The sequence below is a fragment of the Galeopterus variegatus genome, unplaced genomic scaffold, assembly GCF_000696425.1.
Source record: "Galeopterus variegatus unplaced genomic scaffold, G_variegatus-3.0.2 Scaffold3219, whole genome shotgun sequence".
Classification (NCBI taxonomy): Eukaryota; Metazoa; Chordata; class Mammalia; order Dermoptera; family Cynocephalidae; genus Galeopterus; species Galeopterus variegatus.
Window position 1 is genome coordinate 109,512 of NW_007729330.1, and position 6,733 is coordinate 116,244.

Genomic DNA, 6,733 nt, shown 5'->3' on the forward strand with positions numbered 1-6,733 from the left:
AAATATGGATTTACATCCATGACCATTAGCAATGAACCATCCCCTAAGTGCACATTTGCATGCTGTGCACATTGTAGCTTTATGAAGCATCATTTTCAATTTTGACACACATTAAAATTAATATAAAGATAAACTGAACTTAGAACTACTTTTTTTTTTTTTTGGACCGGTAAGGGGATCGAAACCCTCGGCAAGGTGCTGTCTGCAGCACGCTCAGCCAGTGAGTGCACCGGATCCGAACCCGTGGCCGCGGCGATACCAGTGCCGCACTTTCTCGAGTGAGCCACGGGTCCGGCCCAGAACTACACCTTTGAATACCTGGATCTCAAACTGTTAAAGCCAGCAAAGTCAATCAGATTGTTCTCACTAAAATATTATTGGATCAATATAAATTCTTCTCTCATATAATAAAATCATTAAACATTTTCAACAACTTTTAGTAAGAACAAAAAGTTTTCTGTACCTTTAATAAATAAAATAAATTTAAAATATATTTTTCATTTCTATGTTACTTAAGCTTTTTAGGTTTTAAGTTTCACAATGTATACATATATATTAATTCAACAATAAAAGTATGTAAATTATAAATTATATTTGTATTTATATATACTCACATACTTACATACATACATATATTATAGAAACTTTTTACTGATAGAGGTACATTATACATAAAAAAAGAAAATTCCCGCTTTAAACACTGGAATAAAATCTAATATATTCTTTCTCTTCAAAAGACCTACAAAACAGTAAAATAAACAAGATGAGTAAAAAGATACTTGTTTTTTAGTAGTAACCCTGACAAAGAATATATATGGAGATTTCATTATGAAGTAAATTATTATTGAAAAGATTTTATTAAATTAAAAAATAATTTAAATACCACATTAATCGATCATACACTTCTAGTTTTTAGATTTGAAAACTGAGCACAAGAAAAGAATTTGCATTCTAAAAATGCCTTATATAAATATATGTCACTCTACACCATTTCAAAGTTGTAGAATCATATATATAAGGTTTTTCTACCTTCTCATTTTAAGTCTGATTATTGCAGAAAACCTAAGAGTAGTTGGAGGAAACCTGATCAGTACCTCTTTAAGGAAGAGAAATTGGAATATGAGGAGGTTACCACCTACTTAATCTCATATTTTTAATAAAGGAACTTACTTTCAGGACATAAAAAAAAATTCATTTTCTCTTCTCTACTTTCCATTAAGTTTCTGAATTGTTTAAAATCACATCAATGTCATATTTGGGTGCTGGTGCCTGGAGGTCACAAAATTAATATTCTGAAATTTGTTTCTACTTGTGTTCTCAAACTAATGTCTTTTTGATGAGACAGCAAAATGATTAATTGTAATTATTTTTACACTTGTTATTTTATTTCATAAATAATCTAGCTTCCTTTCAATGTGTTAAAATATTTCCCCAACAATTAAATTTGTTAGAATGGTTATACCAACTTGGTTTTTGGATGTGCAATGAATATTGTACACACTGTCATTCTTGTAATTTGTTTAGCACCAAAATCCCTTCTCTTCTTCCTGGCACTCAGCAAGATTGTATTTCTCAGCCTCCCTTGCAGTCACTGTGGTCATTTGATCACATTCTTCCTAAGGGAATGGGAGTGGAGAGGCTGCACACTTCCAGGCTGGGGACTTTATCCCAGTGGGTATGCTTCCCCCATGTCTTTTCCCTTCGGCCACTTGACCCTGTCATGACAAAGCTTATGTGATGTGGACCATGACAATTCCCTAAATGATGGCAGGGATCTAGATGGAAGAAGTCTGGACTCAGGATCCCTGCATGGAGGAGAGCAGCCTGATAGCCAGAAACACCTGCCTGAACTAATATGGAGCAAGAAATATAGACCTTACATAGGTTTATTTGTTACAGCAGTTTATCTTATATTAACATTGTATTTTAGTGCAGTGTGTTTAATACAGCACATTTAATTCAGTATGTATGTTTTAATTTGAATTATGTTAAGTGTATTCTTTCAAATTTCACAATCTATTGTCTCTGTTGACCTTGCTTTCTAATTTTTTTTTTTTCAATTTCTGTGCTGTGACTTCTGGTTCTTACACTGGTGGACAAACCAATAGCTAAATCTTATTTCTCATCACATTTGAAAAGAAAGCCTCTCGCAGCTTTTCTGTCTGCTTGCTTATGGTTTTCTGCTAGGCTTGCTTAATGTACTGATTTGCACAGTGGGATAAGCTAGAAAACATGCTTTAAATCTGAAAGCTTATATTTTGCTGAACATAGCAAATATTGTGAAAAAGAAGTAAAATGTGCAAAATCTGTCAATTCTTCACATGCTTGCATTGTAAAAGCTCTTGTTTAAAACTCAAAAATGGAAGAATGCAGATTATATTCATGAAAAGCTGTCTTCCTGTGTACCGCACATAATGCATTTGATGCTTTTGCCTGAAGAAATTATATGCTGAACATTAAACATTTTAGGAAATAGTCATACATACTAAACCACATTCATAACTATTTTATACTATGCTTTGCAAGTCCCTGGATATTATGGAATCTGAGAGCAGCTTAACATTCAGAAACTATACAAGAGTGGTTCATTCTGGGATACCTACTGTAGTGCCAACTTCCTCAGCTCCCTGGGATATAATTCAGAGCCCACTGCCAAGTTTCGGATACTTCTCTTCTCATGAACCATAGAATTATTAGGCTAAGAAAATCCTCGAGAGACTGTTTGATACTAATTCCTGCATTTACATAGAACATGATCTATCGAGCAAAATAATTTTTTCAGAATCCCTTGGTGAATCATTTCCACACTTAAAATCATCCTTAAGCAAATTACTTGAGAACAGTGGTAACAGATTAACAGAAAAACAATGTGGCATAGAGAGTAAAAATGTTCTTCCTAGATCAAATGTTTCAGAAACAAGGAAGTTGGGGATAGAAGTCACTTACTCGGAGTAAGAATGCATATAATATTAAAAACTGCTCATGTTTTGTTGCATTTGACCCTAAAGCAAAGCCTGTATACCAGAGTACTGTAATTTGAAGCTTAGAGAAATTCTGTAGCTTGCTTTGAGAGAACAAAATAGGGATACCTGGAGCTAAAATTCTGCTCCACTGTTATTTTCTCCTCGCTGCTAGTGCCTTATATCACCTCTTCCTCAAAAGATGATTTTCTTCTTTTCCAATTCCCCCTAATTAAGGGAACCAGAACACAGCAGGGGCAATTTTTAGCAGTGGTGTGTCTCTAGTTGGGAATTTTAGGGATTTTACAAAACCAACTATCTTGGTACCAATTAATAGGTGGGTGGAGGGTTGTCAATTCCAGGGTGGATAAGGTAGAGAAACATGAAGTCTGGTAAAGTACATTTTTTTTTTTTTTGCATGTAATGGCAAAGCATGGGAGTGTGGCATCTGGATGTTAGTGTCCCTCCAAAATTCATAAGTTTAAATCTACTCCCCAATGTGTTGTATTAGGAGCTGGGGCCTTTGGGAGGAGACTAGGTCATGAGGGTGGAACCCCCATGAATGGGACTAGTGCCCTTACAAAAGAGGACTGAGGGAGCCTTCTACCATGTGAGGACACAGCAACAAGGTGCAACCTATGATATAGAGAACAAACACTCACCAGACCCTGAATCTGTTGGCTCCTTGATCTTGGACTGCCTAACCTCCAGAACTGTGAGCAATAAATTTCTGTTATTTATAAACTATCCTATCTAGGTATTCTTGTTATAGCAGCCCAAATGGACTAAGACATTATCCAGTAAGTCTGCTTTAGAGAAAGTAACCTGTAAAACCATTCCTAAAATGATTCTCCTGATGTTGGGGAATGTGGTTCTGGATATGTTGAAAACCAAAAGTAGCATCATATTTAGCATCCAAGCAAACATACCTCAATTGTGATGATGAAAGTTTTGAGAAATAGAGAAAGCTACAAAAACCCTTTATGTGGCTTCCCTCTTCAATATATACATTAATTATATTAAGCTGGGTTTTAAAAGCTGACTTTAGCTGTTTATCCCAACTTAACTTTATTATTTAAAGGCAGTCACAGGACAAGAAAGTGGATTATTTTCTGGGATTTGCCATCCATGAAGGGAATGTTCTGATAGGCATATTTCTAGGAATCTTGAAAAGTTACAAAGTCTTGGTGACATTCCTGGATTATATAGCCAGGAAACTATCATATATCAAAAACTTGAAACCTAAGCAAATTTTAAATCATTGCCTAGAACGAGTACTCAATCAACAAATGTGTTTTCCCCATTGGGGCACCAGACTGAAGAAAATAATGTTGACTGAATCCAACATATTAAGAGCTTCTTAACACCTGAAAAGTGTGTTTTGAATTCAGACTTTAAAGGGACAAGAAAAGGAGTTTGTATCAGTTAGGGTGCCTTAGGAACAATCAGAAGAAAACTCACTGCAAAGTGGCTCACTGGTTGAGAAAGCTTATTGGCTCTTATAATCAGAAGCCCAGGGCTTTAGCAACCCAGTGGTTCTCCTTTTCTTGCCCTTTTCTTGGTTCTGCTTATCTACTGGTGCCATTGCTGAAGAGGATTTCACGGTTTTGGTAAATAGCATGACATTATTCAGGGGAGGTGGTGAGCACTTCTGCTCTACCATTCCAAGCAAGAGTCCTTTAGCTTACTCTGAATCTGAGCTGTGACTGGGGGAGTGGAGGGAACTGTTTATCATAAACTAAAAAGGTCTATTCCTGAGGCTGGGCTCGGGGGTGGAGGTGAACCTCCTGTGTCATGTGTGAATAAAGGAATGAAAGCCAAGAGAACAGCCAACAATGACTACGGGAGACTTGCTGAGAATTACCAAACACTGTGGGGTGAAATATATTCAGTGTATTGAGCTGTATCTAATCTTAACCATAGATTAAGACAAGAGTCTGCAAATAACTACAGGAATGACTGTAGTGTGGTTGTGGGGAGTCTCTACAATCTTTTCTTAAAGAATTTATTTCTGAAGATTTTACCTATAGATTTATAGAAATGCATTTTTCTTTTTACCTCCAATGACCATACTTCCCAATATTATGAAATATTGTTTAGTATTTCTTGCTACTTGTATAATGATTTAGATACAGCTATTTTCATATTATTATTATAAAACTAAATAAAATGTACTAGAACCTTTTAAAAAAACTAATCGCAGACTGAAACTTCTGTTTAATATGAGAATAGGCCTTCTTTCCTTCTTTCCTTCCTTCCTTCCTTCCTTCCTTCCTTCCTTCCTTCCTTCCTTCCTTTCTTTCTTTCCTTTCCATCTTTTCATGCCATTTCTTTTATGCTGAATGCTACATACTTAGGGAAATTATATGTTGCTGCTGTTATATGACTAAATTAATGATTATTAGGGCAAATTCTAATAATTACAGATTATACTGTTCTCTAACAATCTGTTTATTTTGATTTATTTCTGAGTTTTCTCTAGTAATTCATTTAAAAAAATAATACCTGTGAAGAATATTTTCTAAGTTCCTGGATATGAAAATGTCTTTACTGCCTCCAAACATGAATGATAGCTTGCCTGGACATAGATTTTTTGAGTCTAAATCAATAGTCATCTTAACTTTATAGATGTTGAACAGTTTGCTTTTGAAATCTAGAGTTGTGAAGGAGAATTATGACATCAAATATGGTTTTTTTCTTTTTCTTTTTGGTATGTTGCCTGGTTGGTTTTAATTTTTTAAAAAATTCTTGTAATTTAAGACCTGTCTTTGTTATTTCTCATTATTTTTGCCTAGTATTCACATAGCCTTTTTGATGTAAATTCTCAGCTCTTTTCAGCTTTAGTGACCATGTCTTCATTTGAATTTTCTTTGCTACTTCTCCTGCATCTTCTGCAGAGAGCTTTTCTTCACCAAATCATTGCTATTAGAATTCTTATTATGAATATAGGGGAACTTTGGGATCAATCATTCATTTTCTTATTATCTTTTCACTTACCACATTGATCCCTTTACTATTTTCTTCCACATTCTATGAATATTTCTTGGGGTATGCTAGGTCATTTTTCTATTTTTTGTAGCAACCAATCTGCTGCTCACTGCTTTCATTGATTAACATTTAGAAACATAATTTCCAACTGGAAGCAGTTTTTCCTTATCCCAAACTGCTCTGTCTTATAGAAGTACTGGCTTTTCAAATTTCATGGGCGAAAATATGAGGTTTTAAAAGTTTTCTTCTGTTTCTTTTTATTTATTTATTTATTGAAACACAATTGGTTGCACATATCTGTGGGGTACAGCATTGAATATCAATACCTGTGAGCAATATGTGATACTCAAATCAGCATAATTAGTATATTCAACACTACACAATGTAATCATTTTTTGTGGCTCTTTAACAACTTCTAATTATGCCCTTCTCCCCCACTTCGCACCTGTGGTGGCCTCAGTTCTGTTCTCTCCTTTTGAAAGTTCAACAAATTATTGTGATTATTGTATCTTTCTTTCCTTTTTATTTATTTGTTTACTTTTTTAGCTCCCACTTATGAGTGAAGATGTGGTATTTCTCTTTCTGTGCATGGCTTATTTCTGTTTCTTTCAAGAAAGCTATATTTCAGGTGGAAGGGAGCTCTGATACCTCAGATACATCTACATGCTTAGTGATATTTTTATTTCCTCTAGATCCTTGCTACTCAAAGAGTGGTCCATGGACCAACAGCATTGGTTTCATCTGGGGGGAAATGCAGAATTGTTAGGAATTGTTAGGAATGCGAT